This window comes from Bos indicus x Bos taurus, chromosome 1 (genome assembly GCF_003369695.1).
Source record: "Bos indicus x Bos taurus breed Angus x Brahman F1 hybrid chromosome 1, Bos_hybrid_MaternalHap_v2.0, whole genome shotgun sequence".
NCBI classification, from domain to species: domain Eukaryota; kingdom Metazoa; phylum Chordata; class Mammalia; order Artiodactyla; family Bovidae; genus Bos; species Bos indicus x Bos taurus.
In genome coordinates, this window is record NC_040076.1 from 109,692,091 (window position 1) to 109,716,348 (window position 24,258).

Genomic DNA, 24,258 nt, shown 5'->3' on the forward strand with positions numbered 1-24,258 from the left:
TAATGACAATTTGAAAAAAATTTTAAAGTACATGGTAGCAGAACTTGCCTGGTGGCTCAGAGGTTAAGACTTCACCTTTCCACTTCAGGAGGCATAGGTTTGATCCCTGGCCCAGGAACTAAGATCCCTCATGCCACAGAGTGTGGCCATAAATAAACAAACAGGTTTATATTTCATGTATTAAAAAAAATCAAGAGTACATGGTAGGAAACAGTTGAGTTCTTCCAAATGAACTTCCACCGGAGATTTTATAATTGGGTAAGTGCTCAAGTTCCTCTTCCTAGAGCTGAGTCAAACTCATCACTGTGGTTGGAAGGTACACTCTTTCTAATGGTTACCAGAAATTGACTGAAGTAATAATCAGTGCAGTCACTTAAAGATAAGTTCAATTTTTAGTTTTGTTTCATAAGTTACATTTCATTATTCTTACCTTGGGAGAAGTATTGTCTGGAAATATTAGAAACGATATTAAAACTAAGCCACAAATGTGAATGATGTTGCCACAATAACCTTTTTCTATAATTATGAGAAGTCAGTCCTTCAATCAGAAATGACTCCTATTTGATTACAATTTCTAAGGGCAGGTATTCATCTGTCTGCACAATTAGGGAATAAGGAAAGTGATTGCAGAAGTCACTGTTTAGGTACATCTCTTTCACAGTTAATATGACAGTTTGTTTTTATATTTGGACATTATAAGAACAAAAAAATAATTGTTTAAAAATATATGACCATTCCTCAAGAAATTACATGTAGAATTACCTTATGATTCAGCAGTTCCATTCCGAAGTATATACCCAAAAGAATTGAAAACTGGTATTCAAACATATACATCCACTGCATAAATGTTCATTGCAGTTCTAGTCACAGAAACCAAAAGCTGGAAACAACCAGAGTGTCCATCAATGATTGACATTGAATAGGTATCAAAGTGTAGCATATCCAGCAGAGGGTAGGTAGCCATTAAAAGAATGAATTCTGATACATGTTATCTCTTGGATTAACATGCTAAATGAAAGAAGTCAGACACAAAAGGCCGCATATATATGACTCCATTTATATGAAATATCCAGAATAAGCAAATCCATAGGAACAAAATGTAGATTTGTTGTTGCCAAGGGCTAAGGGGATGGGAAATGACTGCTTAATGGGTACAGGGTTTCCATTTGGAGTAATGAAAAGAGCTAGAACTAGATAGAGGTGATGAGCCTACTCTTTGATAAAGACCCTGATGCTGGGAAAGATTGAAGGCAGGAGGAAAAGTGGGCATCAGAGGATGAGATGGTTGAATGGCATCATCAACTCAATGGACATGAGTTTGAGCAAACTCTGGGAGATGGTGAAGGACAGGGAAGCCTGGTGTGCTGCAGTCCATGGGGTGACAGCTGGACATGACTGAGTGACTGAACAACACCAACTGATAGAGGAAATGTTTTCACATGATAAATGTACTTAATGCTGCTGAATTATATACTTTAAAATGGTAAATTTTACATTGTGTGTTTTATAGTTAAAAGTTTAAATATATATATATATATATGATTGCGCATTCTGTGATAAACTCCATACTTAATAAGCAGCAGGTATGCCCTAATTAAAGCATGCTGCTGCTGCTGCTAAGTCACTTTAGTCGTGTCTGACTCTGTGTGACCCCATAGACGGCAGCCCACCAGGCTCCTCTGTCCCTGGGATAGTTCTGAGTTAATCTCTCTGTGCTACCAGTAGCAGCAAGCACGATGTGCTAGCACCATTTTAAATGCTTTACCCCAAGCAAGTATTATTCCTAAATTACAAAGGCAGAAGCTAAAATATGGAAGTGAAAACACAAATCGCCCCAAACCACATAACTTGCAGGTGATAGACCTGAGCTTTGATCCCAGCTTGTCTAGCCTGTGCCGTTAGCTGCTGTGCTGTAGGGTGCGCTCCTTTATGTCCACATAAAGATGTGCTTAAGGCAGCATATTCTCAGACTCCCAGAAGAATGTTAAAGAATGATAAAGTTTCAGTTTTTTAAGAACAGACTATTTTTACTCAAATCTGCAAAGTACAGGCATATTTCTATTGCCCTTGTTATTTATTCGATTACCATATAATCAATTAAATCAGTGGTTTAATTACCACTGAACATATGCATACCATGAAACAACTACAAGAAGTACAGTTCTCTTTTGGTGCAAATTCACTGTGCTATGCAAGGCTGTTGTCTGTGGTCAGAGGAATCCTGTGGCCCTTTGCAGTCTTCTGTTGCAACAAGAGTTACATGCAGTTTCTCAAATAGCTCTCTCTCTCCCCATCTTTCATTCCAGGGGCTGGACTTTGTAAGCTAAATCAGGTTTTGTTGAGTCACAAATCAGGGACTTGGCCATGAGGCATGCAGCAGGCTGAGAGAAGTAAAGAAATATTATAAGCACAGAGAAGGGGGTAAGAAGTGATGGGTGAGAAGAAACTGATTTAGAATAAAATGTCAGCCTTTGCCAGGGATCTCCATACAATCCCAGATCACACTGAGGAGTACAGCTCCTTTGTGTTGCACTGCAGGGCCTCTGGAACGGCACCGTTCACACTGTGGCCTTTGGGAATGACACCCTCTGGACTGGTGCAGAGGAGAACTTGTGTGGCTATAAGCAGGGGCCCTGCATTTGAGGCCTGAAGTCATTTCTAAAAGGGCAAAATCTGCACAGCAACCAGAGTTCTTGGACAGATGCAGTGGTTAGATGCATGCCAAGGGCATGTTTCCAGCTTGGTCCATCCAAGTGGACACAGGGAAATCCACAACTTGGGCTTGTCTCCAGATGGGAGGGTGTTGACAGCAGTTAGGTAGGATTCAGAAGCAGCTCCCGTTCCAATAAAGAGACAGGGTGGGTCCCATCAGTGGGGAGGAAATAAGGACGCATGGCTTACTGTTCACCTATCTCCACCTCTGTTCTTTCCAACCCAGACTGCATCTAGCCCAGTAATGCTAGCATTGACAGAACCCCAGTTAACCACAAGATTTGCCTCCCTCGGTTCTGTAAGTGGCTCAGGTAGAGCCCACCGTGGGAAATAGTTGCTCTTGATAGGCAGCTAAGGCAGAGGCGTACTCCATGATATTCATACCTAGAGCACTACGTGGTCATTTTGGGATCCTCATCAGTCAGTGCTTGTGGAAATGTGGCTCTATACCTACTTCATGCCTTTTTGCCAACCAAGTCCTAGAAATTTATCCCTTGTCATTTATCCACTCTCTCCTTTTCCTGACACTTCTCTCGATTCAGGAGTCCAGCCCAGGACTCAGTGATAGTCAAGTATTTCCTTAGAGAGTTTTTTCATACAGAATATTACCAGATGCTGTGTGTTTGCTCAATGATTTGGTATGCATGAGTGTAGAAAGTCCTCTCCTGGGGGCACCAGCCCATTGGTTTTCTGTTAAGAGATTTCCTTTCAACAAGACACTATCACACAATATCAGTTTGGTTCAGTCGCTCAGTCGTGTCCAACTCTTTGCGACCCCATGGACCACAGCACGCCAGACCTCCCTGTCCATCACCAACTCCCAGAGTTTACTCAAACTCATGTCCATTGAGTCGGTGATGCCATCCAACCATCTCATCCTCTGTCATCCCCTTCTCCTCCTGCCTTCAATCTTTCCCAGCATCAGGGTCTTTTCAAATGAGTCAGTTCTTCCCATCAGGTGGCCAAAGTATTGGAATTTCAGCTTCAACATCAGTCCTTTCAATGAACACTCAGAACTGATCTCCTTTAGGATGGACTGGTTGGATCTCCTTGCAGTCCAAGGGACTCTCAACAGTCTTCTCCAATACCACAGTTCAAAAGCATCAATTCTTGGGCACAGAATAGATGGGTTTTAAATATCTCAGCCATTTTCAAGCTGACTTTGGGTCATGAATACCTCCCATCTTGACTTTCTGATTCTCAGATTCCCCTTCAGAAGAGGGGGCCCTCAGTGAAATAGAAAAATTGACGGTAAGGCCTTACCAGTGTAGAAACGCTTCATTTAATTTCAAAAGGAAGCCTCCATAATCTAGATACAGGGGAGAAAATTGAACTGTGTACTTTGCCATGCTGCTAAGTGTTTTGAATCTCAAGATATTAAGGAAAACAATAGTTTTCTGAGCTAGTTCCATTGCAGTTCTGTCTTATAAGAAACAAACTACCATTCAAAGATCCTTCTAGCTCTGGGACTTCAGGATTTTTTAACTGGCACCTAGCATCAGCTTTCCCACATAAGGCAAATTTTTGAGATGACTGAGTTTTGGGGGCAGGCCAAGAGGCCAACTCCTGTAGCCTTTGTTGAATGAATGTTGACTATCTTCTCATGTCAAAGTTTATGCTACCTTCTGTACCATTAGGAAATAACCAAATTGAGGCAGGAAAAATTCAACTATTAACCCTCACTTTGGTTCTACAATAGATCTTTCTGTCTTCCTCTATAGGACAAAATATATCACCAGCTGTTTCAAATTTAAAACTAGAAAGTTGAGTTTCTGGAAGCTAAATGACATTGCTACTCTTTTTTATGATATAGCTTCTTTGGGCAGCAATAAGAAAAAGAAAGAATTAACCAGAAACAATAAAAATGTTGACTCTATTTAATGTTAACTATGTTGACTATGATGATTAATGTCATCATCATGCATTTTAGATCACATAAAAATGAAACAAATTATACTTAAATACAACTTAAAAGAAGCAATGGATGAAACTAAGGCTTTCAAAGATATAGTGAACTTGTTATATGTAACATTGATTTATAGAAAATAATTTTATGATTATGACATTTGCTTCTATTATAGACTTTCTGGTTTCCAAGGCTAATTTGACAGAGGCAATTTATTTCCTTGACTTATTTCCTTGACTGTTGTGCTTTCAGTTCGGGTAGTTCCCATTGGGGAAAACCAGTAGTACCCTGAGCTGGGATTTGATGGGTCAATCACATGGACTTCCCCCAAGAGAGGTTTGGGCAGGAATAAGAATGTACTACATAACTCATCTAATTATACTATAGAGATAAAAACTGCAGTCAAAGCAAACAAACAAACAAAAAAACAAAACTACAAGTATAAATACTGTGTAAATGAAAGTGATAACACAATTTATAATAGGATTTATGTAACTTAAAATACCTAAGCATAAATTAAATCCTCTTTGACTTCAGCTATTATTAATTGCTGCTTAAATCAAATGTAGTAAATCATTAAACATCTTCAAGACTCAGGTTCTTCTTCTAAACTGGAAGAATCTACATCAAAAGATTGTTGTGATCATAAAGGAGCAATACACACATAAGGTTCTTAAAACAGTACCCAATGTGTAATAACCAATCAATCAATGTTACCTATTTTTTTCCTTTTTTTGCTGCAAGAATGTTGTCTTCTTAGGATGCCTTAAATGCAGCAAAGTCAGACTTTTCCATAGAGGTTCCTGGTGCTGTTTTTGCTAAATGTTTGTGCTTCTGAGCCTCAGAATAGTGTCAACTTCAAAAGGATTTCAGAGAAACCAAGGGGATGGCTCCAAGCACTGTTATGGGATCTTCTTTCTTGCTAGATCTTCTTTTGTCATGTCCTCAGAGAAATTTATTTCAGCTGTCTAGAATTTTAGTTCAGCCTGCAAGTCAGAATTCGCTCTGTATTAAGTTCTTCTTAAAATAAGCAATTAGGTGAAAAGTTCAGGACACGAATAGATCCACAGATTCTAAGGGTCATTAAGATCCCCTTTTTTCTAATCAAGACAGCATTACAGCAGCCCACCTGACTGAGGACCAGAGTTCTTTCTCCATATGCAATAGTCATGGTTGCAATAGCTATTGAAATACCATTGCAATAGTTATTACAATACCGTTGCAATAGCTATTGCAATATCGTTGCAATAACTATTGCAATACCGTTGCAATAGCATGGTAATGATAAGAAACATCACTAAGCACTTTCTCTGTGCTGAGAGCACCCTTCTGTCTAAAACCTTATGTGAATCAATCCATTTTATGCTCACATTAACCAGAGTGACCAACTCCTTTTGGTTTGTCCAGGTCTTTCCCAGTTTTAGCACCCAAAATTTTAAGTCTCAGGAGCCATTTCAGTTCTAGACATTTAGAGATGGTTGATCACCCTAAACATCTCTTAAAACAGGTGCTTTTATTATTGTTTCCAATTAAGTCACAGAGGGACTTCCCAGATGGCACAGTGGTAAAGAATCTGCCTACCAATGCAGGAGACACAAGAGACGCAGGTTCAATCCTTGAGTTAGGAAAATTCCCTGGAGTAGGAAATAACAACCCATTCCAGTATTCTTGCCTGGGAAATTCCGTGGACAGAGGAGCCTGGCGGGCTACAGTCCATGGGGTTGCAAAGAGTCGAACATGATTGAGCACGCATGCTAGATAGCTACTAGATAGAAGTCACAGAGAGGTTATGTAATGTGCTCAAGGACATAAAGCGAGTAAGGAGAAGAGACTGGTTCCAGCGTTGGGACTCTTCATAACCACCATGGAGCAGAATGAGACTTCTGTTGAGGAGTTGGAGCAACTGGGCCCTAGAAGTGACTCCTGAGGGGACAGGCTTTTCAGTCCTTGTCTCAGGGCAGAGACACTGGTTGTGAGAGTATTGCAGAGTCTCCATCCCCTGAAGGTTAGTGGATATGTCTCACTATTCTCTAATGGCAACACAAAACAGCAAGCTGGGACAATATCTGAACAGTTTTCAGATAAGAACTTTACAAGCACGTATACACCAAGAGACACTGCAGTCAACTGAGTGTGATTAAATTTCAGCCTCCATGTACAAAATGTCCAGATACCGTTCCTCAGTCAGCTCCCCACCCTCTACCCTTTGCTATGTGAATCTTAATAAAATTCTCTTTTTATTAGGACAAGACTTCTGTCTCTACCCAGGTCTTCTTGTTCAGGATAGCTTTATTCTCTATCATTATTTTTCACTTATTGTAAGATTACAAAATTTCACAGCTCAGCTTTGCAGAAAAAAATGCACCATCATTTTGTCAGGAATTCCTCAAGAACAACTAACCACTGGTTAGTAAGGGGGAAATTAACTGAGTCCTTATTTAAATTTGGTTCCATTTGATCACTTTGAGTAGTGTATTTAGGAAACAAGCTCTTATGTGGATAAAAATGTTCTTTTTCCTACCCCCTGCCACACTTCTCTCTTTAAGGTGGCATCTGGGGGCATGAGGAAGTGGGTCCTGTTTCCTTGTGGTGGTGGAGAAGAATTGTGCCTGGTGGGTAGCGGGCAGAGACAAAGTGTCCTCTTGCCTAATGTCCTTTGCTTTGATCATCCTCTCTGCAAAAGTCTAACGTCATGTTGCTTATTTTCCAGGCACTGTGTGCATAGCTTTTCCTGGCAATGTGACTCCAGCTCAGCACCCACTGGTGCTGTGACCCCTCTGAGGGCTGCCTGAGACAGTTTTCTCTGCCCTATACTGGACAGAGCTCCTCCCCACTACAGTAATTTCTCAGAAAAGCTGTCCAGAAAGAACCTCAGCTTCTACTTCCTCTTATCCACTCAGTTACAGAGACAAGTGTAGCCCAAGAGAGCTGAACTTTGCACCTCCTCTGCTTGCCTCCGAGCTGTGCACTTAACTAAATTGGCTGCCGCATACAGGTTCAGAGAGTCGTCTAGGAGTGGATCTCTTTCCTAACTGTCACCATTGCCCTCCATGTTACCATACTTAATCTAATATACTGCCCCTTCCCCAAGCTGAAGTCTAAATATAGGGAAATCAGGACCCACTTCTGATGACTTCACACTATCTCTCTCCTCTCCACAGTCACCCCTGCCAGAACTGAAAAGTCTCTCTTTGACTTTGTCTGTGTTATGTTCTCCCTACCATCCACAGAGCTGACCTAGCTGCCCTGACCCCACACACAGGTCTCTAATGGGAGTTCTCCATGTTTGGGGGCTGATAGACTAAAGGGAGATAAAGAAATTTAGAAAATCCCTCCTCAAGACAAAAGCTTTGCTTGCAAGGCTATCATTGTGCTGTATAATACAATTTTGGCAGTTAAAAAAGATGAATTCTTTCTTAGTCTTTCTCTTTGTATTCTTATAACTATCTAATGTCTACCCCACTACCATTCCATGCCCACCCTGCCAGGTAGGTGGAGGCTCAAGTGCATTACAGTGAAGTTTATGAACTCAGGAAGGCAAAAGAGAAAAGTGTGTTAAAAACTATAAAATATTAGCCTCATTGCATGGTAATTTTGTGAGACATCATTTAAATTACCTCCTTTAACTAATACCAACCTCTTAATTGTGTATGATTTTTTTTTCTTTTTAAACTATTAATACATGAATATAAACCCAAAGGATGGGAATTCCCTGGCAGTACAGTGGTTGGGACTTGGTGCTTTGACTGTCAGGGGATCTGGTTCAATACGTGGTGGGGGAACTAAGATCCCACAAGCTGCCCAGTGCAGCCAAAAAAAATAAAAGTAAAGCAATAGTATTCTTTAAAAATACATAAACAAACCCAAAATAAAAGAATTAAAATAATAGAGAATTTGTTGTTGTTGTTCAGTTGCTCAGTCGTGTCCGACTCTTTGCGACCCCACGGAATGCAGCATGCCAGGCTTCCCTGTCCTTCACCATCTCCTGGAACTTGCTCAAACTCATGTCCATTGAGTCAGTGATGCCATCCAACTATCTCATCCTCTCTCACTCCCTTCTTCTCCTGCCTTCAATTCTTTCCAGCATCAGGGTCTTTGCCAGTGAGTCAGTTCTTCGCATCAGGTGGCCAAAGTATTAGAGCTTCAGCTTCAGCATCAGTCCTTCCAATGAATATTCAGGGTTGATTTCATTTAGGATTGACTGGTTTGATCTTGCAGTCCAAGAGACTCCTCAAGCGTCTTCTCCAATACCACAGCTCAAAAGCATCAATTCTTCAGCGTTCAACCTTCTTTATGGTCCATCTCTCACATCCATACATGGCTACTGGAAAAACCATAGCTTTGACTATACGGATCTTTGTCGGCAAAGTAATGTCTCTGCTTTTTAATATGCTGTCTAGATTGGTCATAGCTTTTCTTCCAAGGAACATCTTTTAATTTCATGGTTGCAGTCACCATCTGCAGTGATTTTGGAGCCACCCAAAATAAAGTCTCTCACTGTTTCCACTGTTTCCCCATCTATTTGCCATGAAGTGATGGGACCGGATGCCATGATCTTAATTTTTTGAATGTTGAGTTTTAGGCCAGCTTTTTCTCTCTCCTCTTTCACCTTCATCAAGAGGCTCTTTAGTTTCTCTTCACTTTCTGCCATAAGGGTGGTGGCATCTGCAAATCTGAGGTTATTGATATTTCTCCTGGAAATCTTGATTGCAGCTTGTGCTTCATCTAGCCCAGCATTTTGCATGATGTATTCTGCGTATAAGTTAACTAAGCAGGGTGACAATATATGGGGTAAAAAGTATATGCTCCCACCCTAACCCCAATTCTCAACCCAGAAATAATCAGTGTCAATGGTTGATGTATAGTTTTGCAGAGCTTTCTCCCATACATTTATATAAATATTTGGGTTTATATAATAGTACATAATTTTGACTCTTTTTTTCCAAAATAGAACTTTGTACACCTATGTTTTAACTCTTTTTTTCCAAAATAGAACTTTGTACACCTATGTTTTACATATTTCTGAATATAAAATTACCAAATTCCCCTTGTGTCTCTGAATTTAAAATGCATTATTAAGGCAATCACTTGCAAAAGAATTTTATCCCATTCTGATGATTCAGAACAAAAGTATGTGTCATGCTTGTTTGACCACTGGCTGGAATTTTTGCCATGAGTGGGAAAACATGGGTGGGGATGTTGCACACACATGCATGTGATATGGCCAGTGGCCAAGCACCTTCTGAGAAGGGATCATATATTTCTCAGTCAATAATGTCACAAATAGAACTTAGTAAAAATGAGACAGTCCTCTTTCCTGTCACCTTCCTGCCCTAGATTCTTATCAAATGAGAAATTGGGTAGTCTTTCCTTAGCACACATTAGTGTGCTAACAAATCACATTTCTATACCTATAGAACCCAGCCCTGGAAATACCAAGATGATTAAACCAATGTCTTTTGACATTGAGGAATTACTCATTATTTCAAACTCATTTCAGAAATTCATCGTCACTTTTGAGAATCTATTTTTTTTTTTTACCTTGGAACATTTTTCTTCATTTCCTGCATCAAAATTGTGAAATAATTATTATTCTGTTCAAAACAGCTAAACTTGAATAGGGTAGTGGCAGGAAAGTGTAATTTCAGCCTAAGATAAAAATTAACTTTGCAAATCATATGGGATTAAAGTTTGATAAGTGGTCCACACTGGCTCGTGATGTCTTGCTCCATTTTTTTATTTCCAGGCAAAAGCAAGAGTATTTTTAAGTGATGAGTTTGTTCTGCTTTTTTCCCCCAAAATTATAATTTATGTTTGACTTCAAAAACATGATTTTTAAAATACTTTGAAAATGTTCTCATCAGACAAATTACCAGTTTCATTTCCTCCCATTTTTTTTCTGTCCAGTTTAGAATATTTATATAGTTAAATGACAGTATTATTCATTCATTCAGCATCAGTATTTTGAATTCCATGTATTTGAAATGTATCATAGGAGAATTAAATGGAGACTGGAAGAAATAGTTTCAGTGGGTCCTCTCTGGCTAGTGTCAAACAGAAGAGGGAAATCTACTCCAGCAGACCCTGTTGCTGTCTGTCCTGCGCTGAGCACTTGATAGTAAGTTCTGGCAGCCTTGGCAGATGTGCAACCCTGCTTTGCGCAATCATCAAAAACACATTTCTTCATGGGCCTCTATAGGCCCTCATTGAATCATAGAATTTCTAGGCTAAAAAGTACATCCTAGCATTGCAGTTTCTAAAAAATTAAACATAGATTCACCATGTGACCTGACAATCTTACTTCCAGCTATATATCCAAAAGAATTGAGATCAGGACCTAAAAGAGATATTTGTACACCCATGTTTAGCTGAAAGGTGGAAAGGTCCATTGACAGGTGAATGATGGATAGATAAACAAAATGTGCTCTATGCCTACAATGGAAAATTAGCCTTAAAGAGGAATAAAATTCTGATACATTCTACAACATATATGAAACATGAAGACATTATACTGAGTGAAATAAGCTAGACACAAGAAGATAAATATGATCCTTTATATATGATCCCACTTATATGAAGCACTTAGAATAGTCAAATTCATAAGTGCAGAAAACAGGATAGTGGTTCCCAGGGTTTGGGGAGAGAGGGAAATGGAGAGTTAGAGTTTCACAGATTTTCAGTTGGGGTAGATAAAATGTTCTGCAGATGGATGGCAGTGGTGATTGCACAGCAATGTAAATGTACTTAAATTCCACTAAACTGATGTTGAAAAATGGTTAAAATGGGAAATTTGTGTTATATTTATTTTACCATAATAAAATATCCCTACCCTCAGGGAGCTTACAATATATGAGAAAAAGAAAGATAATAAGCAATTAGAAACATAAAATTTTCAAAAGTCCACTTTAGATCAGCTTTGGCCTGCCATCATTTTTACAGATAAGTCAGAAGATAGAAAAGATAACATGAGTCTACCCACTAAAATTCTGGTTGTCTGACTCCTGGGCCAGTGATTTTTTCCATTGAACAATATTTCCTTTTTTAGATACCTCTATTACCTCTATTTTATCTGAGCTGTTCAATAATATACTGGAAAGAGCACAGACTTTCAAATTCAGCTCAACTGCTTCCTAGAAGTTTGATGTTGAGATTTCCTTCTCTATAAAGTGAGGATAGGGCTTCCCTGGTGGCTCAGCAGAAAAGAATCCATCTGCTAGTATAGAGATGTGGATTTGATCCCTGGGTCAGGAAGATCCCCTAGAGAAGGAAATGGCAACCCACTCCAGTATTCTTGCCTGGGACATTCCAGAGACAGAGGAGCACGGTGGGCTACAGTCCATGGGGTTGCAAAAGAGTCAGACATGACTTAGTGACCAAACAACAGCAAAAGTGGAGATAACTAAACCTACTTTACAAGGATTTGTTGTAATCTGTTACACTTATCAGAGAAGGCAATGGCACCCCACTCCAGTACTCTTGCCTGGAAAATCCCATGGACGGAGGAGCCTGGTAGGCTGCAGTCCATGGGATCGGGAAGAGTCAGACACGACTGAGCGACTTCATGCATTGGAGAAGGAAATGGCAACCCACTCCAGTGTTTTTGTCTGGAGAATCCCAGAGACGGCAGAGGCTGGTGGGCTGCAAACTATGGGGTCGCACAGAGTCGGACACGACTGAAGCAACTTAGCAGCAGCAGCAGCAGTTATACTTATACCTAGGTATGAAGCAAGTCAAAGTGTTAGTCATTCAGTTGTGTCTAATTCTTTGCGACCCAATGGACTATAGCCTGCCAGGCTCCTCTGTCCTTAGGGATTCACCAAGGAAGAATACTGGAATGGGTTGCCATGCCCTCCTCCAAGTGATCTTCCTAACCCAGGGATCAAACCCAGGTCTCTCACATTGCAGGCGAATTCTTTACCATCTGAGCCACCAGGGAAGCCCTCAGAGCAAGTTGTAAATGAAAATTAGCTAGCAAGCTCTTCAAATGCCTTCTCTGAATTTGTTGCTTATCTATGATACGTTCAATGTGTGAATACTTTCAATCCAGCAATTTCTTCAGAGATATTCCTGTGTTTGAGTTTTTATAAATCATTCTATAAATATAGTTTAGATATGGAGAAGAATATTTCAGTTTAAAATCTGGGAAATAAGCCAAACACATTCATTTGGCCCTTATTTAGCTGGGAAAGAGCTTTCAAATTATAAGTTTGGTAAAGAATTCAAAAGAGTTAAGATTTCTTTTTCCAAGAAATAAAGCCAACTCTTTCATATTTCTACTTACTATAAAAAAATCGAAGTCATACTCTATTTTTATTCATAAAAGGCACTTACTGCTAAATAAAAAGTATATAATGGCATGGATTAGATATAAGGACCACCCTGGGAGATGCATTATTAAGTGTCTCATCTCCCAAGAAGAATGGTGTGTTTCTCAGATCCAGTATGTTTAGAAAAATAGTCAAAGTTATCAACTGTTCACAGAGAATCTCAGGGCATCACAGTTACCACCACAGCACTCCTTCACTTTTTTCTACAGCTTTCTCTACCTCCAAGAGCTCTAAGCCCAGTTATCTTGTTTATTCCCTCTGAGTTTAGAATCCTCTTTACTTCCTCCTACCACATTTGAGGATAAAAGAGCCCAGTTATTCCCAATTCACACAGACCTATAAAGAGCTTCTCTTTATTGATTTTCCACAGCTTTTTAGGTTTATGAAAAGGTTTGTCTTACCCTCACGTTAGAGAATTATGTTGACTATATAATAATTGCATAGAAATTAATACCTTAGGTTATATTTCTAAGCCAGAACAACTTACATTGTCTTGTTAAAGGTACTGGCAGTTTATTTTGGATTCTCCATCCTCTCCCTGCAGAAGCTACAAATAGCTCAACCAGGGATGCTCAAGACCATTAAACAATATGACTTTGCAGGAGGTCATATCACTTTGTGAACTTAACATTTTAAGTTCACATGGGACTTACATTTTAAGGAACTTGGGTCTAAAACCTGGCTCTGTCTCACTTGATTAAGTCATTTAACTCTGACTCTTTAACCCTTTAAGTGAAAAGAGATACTAATAGATAATTATGAGGATTAAGTGATAATTATATAAAACATTTAATGGAATGATTGATACAAAAGTGAATACTGATATTTGTTATTACACACATCAACTTACTCTAATATTTTAAGTAGTACACACACACACAATAAAATCTTATTTTTATTTTTGATTATGATTTTCTTGATTTCAAATTTCCACTAGACTTTTAAAATATTGTCATAAATTATAACTCCTTTTTGACAAGATTAGGTGCATTCAGAGGTGGTATGGTGGTAGACTATAATTCTTTTCCAAAATGTTATGATATCATTTAGGACTATTTCTAATTTCTAATATTTCTAATTCTAATAAATGCTTTCTAAAATGTTAATTGGTAGATTTATAGTTCTAGTTTTTCTTACATTAATGTTTTACAACCATAAAATGAATAAAGAATTATTTCTTTAGTGGGATAATAACAAGATTATTATAGCATTTGATATTATAGCATATTTAATATTTATATTTAATATTTAATATTATAGCATATAATAACAATATTATAGCATTTAGAATATAGCTAAAATACAAATGGCTAAACTAAAGACATTGTACAGGAGGCAGTGATCAGGACCATTCCTAGGAAAAAGAAACACAAAAAGGCAAAATGGTTGTCTGACAAGGCCTTACAAATAGTTGAGAAAAGAAGAGAAGCGAAAAGCAAAGGAGAAAAGGAAAGATACACCCATCTGAATGCAGAGTTCCAAAGAATAGCAAGGAGAGATAAGAAAGCCTTCCTCAGTGATCAATGCAAAGAAATAGAGGAAAACAATAGCTTGGGAAAGACTAGAGATCTCTTCAAGAAAATTAGAGATACCAAGGGAACATTTCATGCAAAGATAAGGACAATAAAGGACAGAAATGATATGGACCTAACAGAAGTAGAAGATATTAAAAAGAGGTGGCAAGAATACACAGAACTGTACAAAAAAGATGTTCATGACCCAGATAACCATGATGGTGTGATCACTCACCTAGAGCCAGACATCCTGGAATGCACAGTCAAATGGGCCTTAGGAAGCATCACTATGAGCAAAGCTAGCAGAGGTGATGGAATTCCAGTTGAGCTATTTCAAATCCTAAAAGACGATGCTGTGAAAGTGCTGCACTCAATATGCCAGCAAATGTGAAAAACTCAGCAGTGGCCACAGGACTGGAAAAGGTCAGTTTTCATTCCAGACCCCGCAAAAGGCAATGCCAAAGAATGCTCAAACTACCGTACAACTGCACTCATCTCACACGCAAGCAAAGTAATCCTCAAAATTCTCCAAGCCAGGCTTTAACAGTACATGAACTGTGAACTTCCAGATGTTCAAGCTGGATTTAGAAAAGGCAGAGGAACCAGAGATCAAATGCCACCATCCATTGGATCATCGAAAAAGCAAGAGAGTTCCAGAAAAATATCTACTTTTGCTTTATTGACTATGTCAAAACCTTTGACTGTGTGGATCACAACAAACTGGAAAATTCTGAAAGAGATGGGACTACCAGACCACTTTACCTGCTTCCTGAGAAATCTGTATGCAGGTCAGGAAGCAGCAGTTAGAACTGGTCATGGAACAACAGACTGGTTCCAAATTGGAAAAGGAGTACATCAGGGCTGTATGTTGTCACCTTGCTTATTTAACTTCTATGCAGAGTACATCATGCAAATTGCAGTGTTGGATGAAGCACAAGGTGCAACTAAGATTGCCTGGATAAATATCAATAACCTCAGATATGCAGATGACACCACCCTTATGGCAGAAAGGGAAGAGGAACTAAAAAGCCTCTTGATGAAAGTGAAAGAGGAACATGAAAAAAACGAAGATCATGGCATCTGGTCCCATCACTTCATGGCAAATAGATGGGGAAACAATGGAAACAGTGACAGACTTTATTTTTTTGGGCTCCCAAATCCTGCACATGGTGACTGCAGCCATGAAATTAAAAGATGCTTTCTCCTTGGAAGAAAAGCTATGACCAGCCTAGATAGCATATTAAAAAGCAGAGACATTACTTTGTCAGCAAAGGTCTATCTAGTCAAAGCTATGGAGAAGGCAATGGCACCCCACTCCAGTACTCTTGCTTGGAAAATCCCATGGATGGAGGAGCCTGGAGGGCTGCAGTCCATGGGGTCGCTAAGAGTCGGACACGACTGAGCGACTTCACAGTCACTTTTCACTTTCATGCATTGGAGAAGGCAATGGCACCCCATTCCAGTACTCTTGCCTGGAAAATCCCATGGACAGGGGAGCCTGGTGGGCTGCCGTCTATGGGGTCACACAGAGTCGGAAACGACTGAAGTGACTTAGCAGCAGTAACAGCAGCAGCAATCAAAGCTATAGTTTTTCCAGTAGTCATGTATGGATGTGAGAGCTGGACTATAAAGAAAGCTGAGTGCTGAAGAATTGATGCTTTTGAACTGTGGTGTTGGAAAGGACTCTTGAGAGTCCCTTGGACTGCTAGGAGATCCAACCAGTCAATCCTAATGGAAGTCAGTCCTGAATGTTCACTGGAAGGACTGATGTTGAAGCTGAAACTCCAATACTTTGGCCACCTGATGTGAAGAATCAACTCATTGGAAAAGACCCTAATTCTGGGAAAGATTTAAGGTGGGAGTAGATCTCAACAGAGGATGAGATCATGGGTGGCATCACTGACGCTATGGACATGAGTTTGAGTAGGGTCCAGGAGTTGGTAATGGACAGGGAAGCCTGGTGTACTGCAGTCCGTGGGGTTGTAAAGAGTTGGACACAACTGAGCAACTGAACTGAAACTAATGAAGAATGTTCAGATTAACAAATAGCTACATCTTTCATGCCAGATATGATGATGTGGAATGCTTAGTTAAAATTAAGATAAAATTTTAACATGAAAATTAATATTGTATTATTACTATTTTTATTTCTTATTATTTTCATGGGAATATTGCTCCAGAAAGAAGCAGAAAGAATATAATAAAATATCATTATTATGTTTTGAGGTAGGCTTCTCAATACCAGATACTTTCAGTTCAGTTCAGTTCAGTCGCTCAGTCATGTCCAACTCTTTGAGACCCCATGAATCGCAGCATGCCAGGCCTCCCTGTCCATCACCAACTCCCGGAGTTCACTCAGACTCACGTCCATCGAGTCAGTGATGCCATCCAGCCATCTCATCCTCTGTCATCCCCTTCTCCTCTTGCCCCCAGTCCCTCCCAGCATCAGGGAGTCATGCCAATGAGTCAACTCTTCACATGAGGTGGCCAAAGTATTGGCGTTTCAGCTTCAACATCAGTACTTCCAGTGAACACCCAGCACTGGACTGGTTGGATCTCCTTGCAGTCCAAGGGACTCTCAAGAGTCTTCTCCAACACCACAGTTCAAAAGCATCAATTCTTCAGCACTCAGCCTTCTTCACAGTCCAACTCTTACATCCATACATGACCACAGGAAAAACCATAGCCTTGACTAGACGGACCTTTGTTGGCAAAGTAATGTCTCTGCTTTTGAATACGCTATCTAGGTTGGTCATAACTTTCTTTCCAAGGAGTAAGCGTCTTTTAATTTCATGGCTGCAGTCACCATCTGCAGTGATTTTGGAGCCCAGAAAAATAAAGTCTGACACTGTTTCCACTGTTTCCCCATCTATTTCCCATGAAGTGATGGAACCGGATGCCATGATCTTTGTTTTCTGAATGTTGAGCTTTAAGCCAACTTTTTCACTCTCCACTTTCACTTTCATCAAGAGGCTTTTGAGTTCCTCTTCACTTTCTGCCATAAGGGTGGTGTCATCTGCATATCTGAGGTTATTGGTATTTCTCCCGGCAATCTTGATTCCAGCTTGTGCTTCTTCCAGACCAGCGTTTCTCATGATGTACTCTGCATATAAGTTAAATAAGCAGGGTGACAATATACAGCCTTGATGTACTCCTTTTCCTATTTGGAACCAGTCTGTTGTTCCATGTCCAGTTCTAACTGTTGCTTTCTGACCTGCATACAGATTTCTCAAGAGGCAGGTCAGGTGGTCTGGTATTCCCATCTCTTTCAGAATTTTCTACAGTTTATTGTGATCCACATAGTCAAAGGCTTTGGCATAGTCAATAAAGCAGAAATAGATGTTTTTCTGGAACTCTCTTGCTTTTTCCATGACCCAGTGGATGTTGGCAATTTGATCTCCGGTTTCTCTGCCTTTTCTAAAACCAGCTTGAACATCAGGCAGTTCACAGTTCACGTAATGCTGAAGCCTGGCTTGGAGAATTTTGACAGATACTTTGGTGGATACTTAATACACAACTATTTGTAAGAGAGAAAGGAGGGAGAAAGGAAAGAAGGGAGGGAAAGATAGGGAAAGGGAGAGGAAAAGAACTGTGCTTCCTACAATTGACAGAGATAAAAATACTAACAGTGGGACTCAGGCTTCTTGCTGTTGAAGCAAGAGTTAACAGGTAAGCAAGGCATGGAGTCTAAAATGATACATGTGGTAATGAATTATAACTGAAACCACAATATGAACTCATATTTTCATGCACGCATGCTAAGTCACTTCAGTCATGTCTGACTCTTTGTGACCCTATGAACTGTAGCCCTCCAGGCTCCTCAGTCTATGGGATTCTCCAGGCAAGAATACTCGAGTGGGTTGCCATGCCCTCCTCCAGTGGATTGTCCCAACCCAGGGATCGAACCTGCATCTCTTATGTCTCCTGCAGGTGGACAGGTGGGTTCTTTACAACTAGTGCTAGCTGAGAAGCCCAAACTCATGTCTACCTTAATATAAATACAGATGGTTGCATATAGAAATACTTATAAATAGATATATGCCTATATACACACATAATTTCCCTGCTCTATCACCTGAAGGGACTAAAGAACAATGATACCCCAGTAGCAACAAACATACCCAATACCTAGATCTTAGTTTCTAACACAATTCTTCAGTGAAAGAAACCAAAACTCCTTAGAGAAACAGCTAATTCTAAGACACGGAAGAAAACATGCAAAATGAGCCTGGAGCATCTTGTATGTAAGATGTAAGTAAGGAAGTGATTTTAAAAAACAAACAAAAATCTACACACATAATGATGGCAGTGTATCCAATGGACACAGGGCTTCCCAGGTGGCACTAGTAATAAAGAACCTGCTTGCCTATGCAGGCAATGTAAGAGACACGGGTTCAATTCCTGGATCAGGAAGGTCCCCTGGAGGAGGAAATGGCAACTCATTCCAGTATTCTTGCCTGGGAAATTCCATGGACAGAGGAGACTAGTGGGCTACAGTTCATTGGGTTGCAAGAGTCAGACATGACTGAAGTGAGTTAGCACGCAGTGGACAGAGGAGCCAACTGAAAGAGCTCGCTGTGGCCAAATCTGGAACAATCAGAGCAACAGACTAAGTAAAATAATGTTGAATTATAAAATAAATATCCATGAGTACATACTGATAGAAAAAATGACTAAATAATTTGAATGTAATAACTAGAAGAGGAAGAGACAAATTTGTGCAGAATTCCACATGATTTATGTAGCTATTCTGCCCTCAGGAGGTGAAGCTACCCCCAACTCTTTAAGTATGGGTTACACACTGTGACTTCTTTTCAGAGAGGGCAATGTGGAAAGTGGGGGTGGGGGGGAAGAGAACTTCATAGTGGAGAAACCTGGTAAACACTACCTCAACCAGATGTTCAAGGTCAACGTCACTAGTCATCAGTCATGTAGATAAATGTACTCTCCATCTGATACGAGCAAAATGGCACTTTACCTCTCTGGTTTCCTTCCCCTAAATTGGAAATCTCAGTCTACTCATGAGAAAAACAGACAAATCCCAGCTAAGAAACATTTTAAGAAATATCTAGCAAAAGTACTCTGCAAAACTCTCAAGGTCAAAAAAATTCTCAAGATCATCAAACACATGGAAAGTCTGAGAAATTGTCGCAGCCCAGAGGAGCCAAAGGAGACATAATGAATAATGTTGTGGGGGATCCTGGAATAGAAAAAAAGACACTAAGTATAAACTAAGGAAATCTGAATAAAAATAATGTGTCAATATTGGTTTATTAGGGCTTCCCTGGTGGCTCAGCGGTAAAGAATCCCCTGCAATGCAGAAGATGCAGGAGATATGGGTTTGACCCCTGGGTTGGGAAGATCCCCTGGAGCCGGGCATGGCAACCCACTCCAGTATTCTTGCCTGGGAAATTCCATGGACAAAGGAGACTGGTAGGCTACAGTCCATAGGGTCACAAAGAGGGACACGACAGAAGTGACTGAGCATGCATGCACTCATGCACATTGGTTTATTAATTATAACAAACAATATCATACCAACTTAAGATATTAATAACAGGATAAATCAAGTATAAAGTATATAGAGAACTCTATATATTGTAATTCAATATGTAAATATATAATAATCACATATTCATATACTGTAAATAATGGCTTCCCTGGTGGCTCAGACAGTAAAGAATCTGCTTGCAGTGCAGGAGATACAGGTTTGATCCCTGGATCAGCAAGATCCCCTGGAGAAGGGAAAGGCTACCTACTCCAGTATTCTTGCCTGGAGAATTTCATGGACAGAGGAGCCTTGTGGGCTGCAGTCCATGAGGTTGCAAAGAATCAGAAACAACTGAGCAACTTTCATTTCATTATAATTGTAATTATATACAATATGTATAATAATTATACATGTAATTTTTCTATAAATCTAAAAGTATTGTAAAATGAAAGCTGATTTTAAAATATCATTAATAAAAATTTAACACAGTACAGTGAATGCAGTGCAAGAATAAAAGCATATGAACTGTAGGAGAAAAGTGGGGGAAAAAAGAAAAAAAAAGTCCTTTTTTGTCGTTATTCCTTTACTTTTGGTAGACTATAGCTTATTTTTGTTAAAAAAAAAAAAATCAAAGGATTTGGTTTGGTCCTTAAAAATACTGACGTTAACCTTTTGCAAGATCATCTCAAAATGATCATTTTGATCATTTCCTCCTCCATGAAGCTTCCCCTGGCTCCCCAAAATAACAGCTGCTCATTGCTCTGAGTGGCTGGCATCAATGAACTTAATTTACAATCATTGTTATAGGTGTTTCTCCCATTTGGCTGTAAACTTCTTAAGAGTAATGTCAACATCATGCCTTCTCTTGGTCTCTACACAGTGTCTGATACCCGTTCATTATCCAACACCATTTATTGCATGTCCACTGTTTAGTACCATGGATTGAACAGGAGGGAGAAAATTACAGAGAGAAATTAGCAACTGAATGTTATTGTTGAGAGAACTTTTTACTTCAGCAAAGCTCGGAAAAAAAGAATTCCAAAATGATTCTTAAAATACTTTGACTCAAAAAGAAGAATAAATGCTCTTATATTTTCATTCATGTCTTTAAAGCTATCCATGTGTAATGTGTATATATTTTGGGTATTTCAGCTTACAACACATTATATTATAATTATTGCTGCTCATGTTAACTTCAATATTTTTAAAGACCAAACCAAATCCTTTGATTTTTTTTAATAAAAATAAGCCACAGTATACCAAAAGTAAAGAAATAACAATCAGATCTGGTGTGTGTTTATCAAAGCATGACCCCCTCTCTCTTCAACATTTCTAGAAAAATAAATAACAGTTTGAGCATCAGTTGCATAAGTAAAAAATACCATAATAACCCAGACACACTAACCTTACTACCTGGAATTACTTTGAACATTCATGCTTTATGTGATTTTTTTTTCAGGGTGTTTCCTACACTTAAAATGCTTGTCTCTCTCATACTTTTTCTAAGTTCAAACTCTTGGTTAGCTTTCAAGGTCAGCTCAAATATTCCCTCCTCCATGAAGCCTCCCCTGGCTCCCCAAGGATAATAGCTGCTTCCTTTGAGGGGTCTGCACTGCTTGTCCCTCCATGGACGTAATTTACAACCATCATTTATAGGTGTTTCTCCCATTTTACTGTAAACTTCTTAAGGGCAACGTCAACATCATGGCTTCTCTTGGTCTCTGCACAGTGTCTGACATCCATTCATTCATCCAACACCATTTATTGCATGTTCAGCATTCAATACCATGGAATGAACAGGATGGAGAAAATTACAGAGAAAAATTAGCAACTAAGTGTTAGTATTGAGAAAACTTTCTAATCCAGCAAAGTTCAGGGAAAAAAAAAAAAGAGGAAAATATTGAAACAGATCCAGTTTACTAAAAGTATTAACAAACCCTTACATCACAGATGGAGAAGGAAATGGCAACCCACTGCAGTATTCTTGCCTGGAGAATCCCATGGACAGAGGAGCCGGGTGGGCTACAGTCCACGGGGTTGCAAAGAGTCAAACACAACTGAGCAACTAATGCTTACATCACAGCACCAATGTATTTTTATAGTCAGTGTATATACTCCTAGGTGAAGGTCTCTCTCTTCTACCACGTTGTCCATTTTCTGTGATCTGGGACCCCTGCCATTGGGGTATAGAAAGCTGATAGGTCAAGACAAGTAAAATTGTTCAATAACAATGTTCATTTTCAAAAGAAAACATGAATGAGGAGTAATTTAGGAGAAGGAAAAAAATAAAAACATTTTTTTTCATGGCACAGGCCTGAAGTCCAGCTTACACTGTCAAGCTACTGCACAGGTTCATACAAATGAACTTGCCCTTTTGAATCTTTCGATTAAAGCAGGTGTTTTTTTTTCCTCCCTTGCAACTTACTTGGAGACTTCTCATGCATTGTTAATCAAAAGAGAAAGAGGGATTTAATACACTTGCTTAAAGCAACTTTATTTTAATCTACATTCCATAAGATGGATCTGCTCCCAAATCGACAGTTGTTGAAGTTATTAACAGAGTGCTGTCTCAATGTATCCATTATGGCTAGATTGACTTCTAGTAGAACCATTTGTGTGTGTGTGCTCTTATGGAATACTTGATTTCTGCCTTCTCTAGTATTGATTAATTTAAATTCAATTTTGGCATCAGTGCCAAAAAAAGTATTTTTAATTGCCATTGTCAAACAATTTCCAATAGGGCAAATAATAAGTGTATATTGTGCTCTATTCTGTTCTAACAAGTCTTTTATTGTCAGTGACAGGCCTCCTGGTCTTTTCTACTGAATTTGTAAGCCATTCATCCAGAGAATGCAGAAATGATTTCTGATTTCATACAAGGATTTTGAATGATCAAATTCCCCCAAACAATAAACTTCATGAAAGCTAGTCCTCTTTCATACCAATGGTCAGAATCACACACAAAGCTGTTACTTACTAAGATTTCTAAATATATTTCTAAATTACCCTGTGGCTTTATTGTTCGGTTTCCAGTGTCGTCTTCTTTGATCTGTCATTGGCCACCCTCCTTTAAATCTTCCAAACTCTTCCCCAAAATCCTGTTATTCCTTCAGGCCTGAGCCCTGACTGTGCATAGTTAAGCTGCCCACCTCCCCACAATTCTCTAGGGAACCCCATATACTGTCATGGATGGGACTGACTCTACCTTCTAATTAGGGTTCCCATCAACTTTTAATAAACTCTAGTCCATTTCTGTTTTTGCTAGCAGGGCATGATGAATCTATTTCCAAAATATCTCTTTAAAATGTCAGATTAATTCTGAAACAATAACTACCCCATGAGCTATCAATATTACTCTTCAGATTTTAAAATTCCTAGTATGATAGGGCCTAAAGCATCTCAATGTGGCAAAAGTTTGGCTGAGTTCAAATCCTGGTTCTGCCACAGACTGGGCAGAATTGAGTGACTTTTTCTGGATCCTTGAGCCTCATTCATCTCTGCAGATACTCTCTTTAGAGCACTTATTGTACGCCACGTGCTAGAGCTAGAGGGCTGAACAAGGCAGTCACAATGGCTCAATAAGCTGACCCTTTAATGGGCTGCTGCTGCTAAGTCACTTCAGTCGTGTCCGACTCTGTGTGACCCCATGGACGACAGCCCACCAGGCTCCCCCGTCCCTGGGATTCTCCAGGCAAGAACACTGGAGTGGGTTGCCATTTCCTTCTCCAATGCATGAAAGTGAAAAGTGAAAGTGAAGTCACTCAGCCATGTCCGACTCCCAGCAACCCCATGGACTGCAGCCCACCAGGCTCCTCCGTCCATGGGGTTTTCCAGATAAGAGTACTGGAGTGGGGTGCCATTGCCTTCTCCGTTTAATGGGCTAGGTTTCCTCATATAAGAGTTAACACCTGGGGAGTTCTCTGGTGGTCCAGTGGCCAAACTTCTGTGCTCCCAAATCCCTGGGTTTGATCCCTGGTCAGGGAACTAGATCCCATGTGTGGCAACTGAAAAAAAAAAAAAAATTAACACCTATCTTGTAGGGTTGTAAATATCAAATGATTCCTCAACACAGTTCTTCACCACCTCTGCTCTATGCTACCACCACCATGTTCCCCCACTTTCTTGCCCCTAAAGGATGATTGCTTTAAGTTTTCCTGCTGAAACTCTTCAAGATGAAATGACCTTGTCAAACCAGACCCGTTCACAGGAAGCCACACTCCTGGCTAGAGTTATTCTGGAGGTTGTCTCTGTGTAACCAAGATAACAGTGCTCTGGCCATGGCACACCGTCTCTGCCCAGACAAATGCC

The 24,258-nt window shown here is 39.6% G+C and overlaps 1 protein-coding gene across 4 annotated transcripts in view; it reads left to right on the forward strand.

The window, feature by feature from the left end:
• The window catches only part of VEPH1 (ventricular zone expressed PH domain containing 1), a 277,465-nt gene that overhangs the window by 197,107 nt on the left and 56,100 nt on the right, over positions 1 to 24,258 (forward strand). The window lies entirely within an intron of this gene.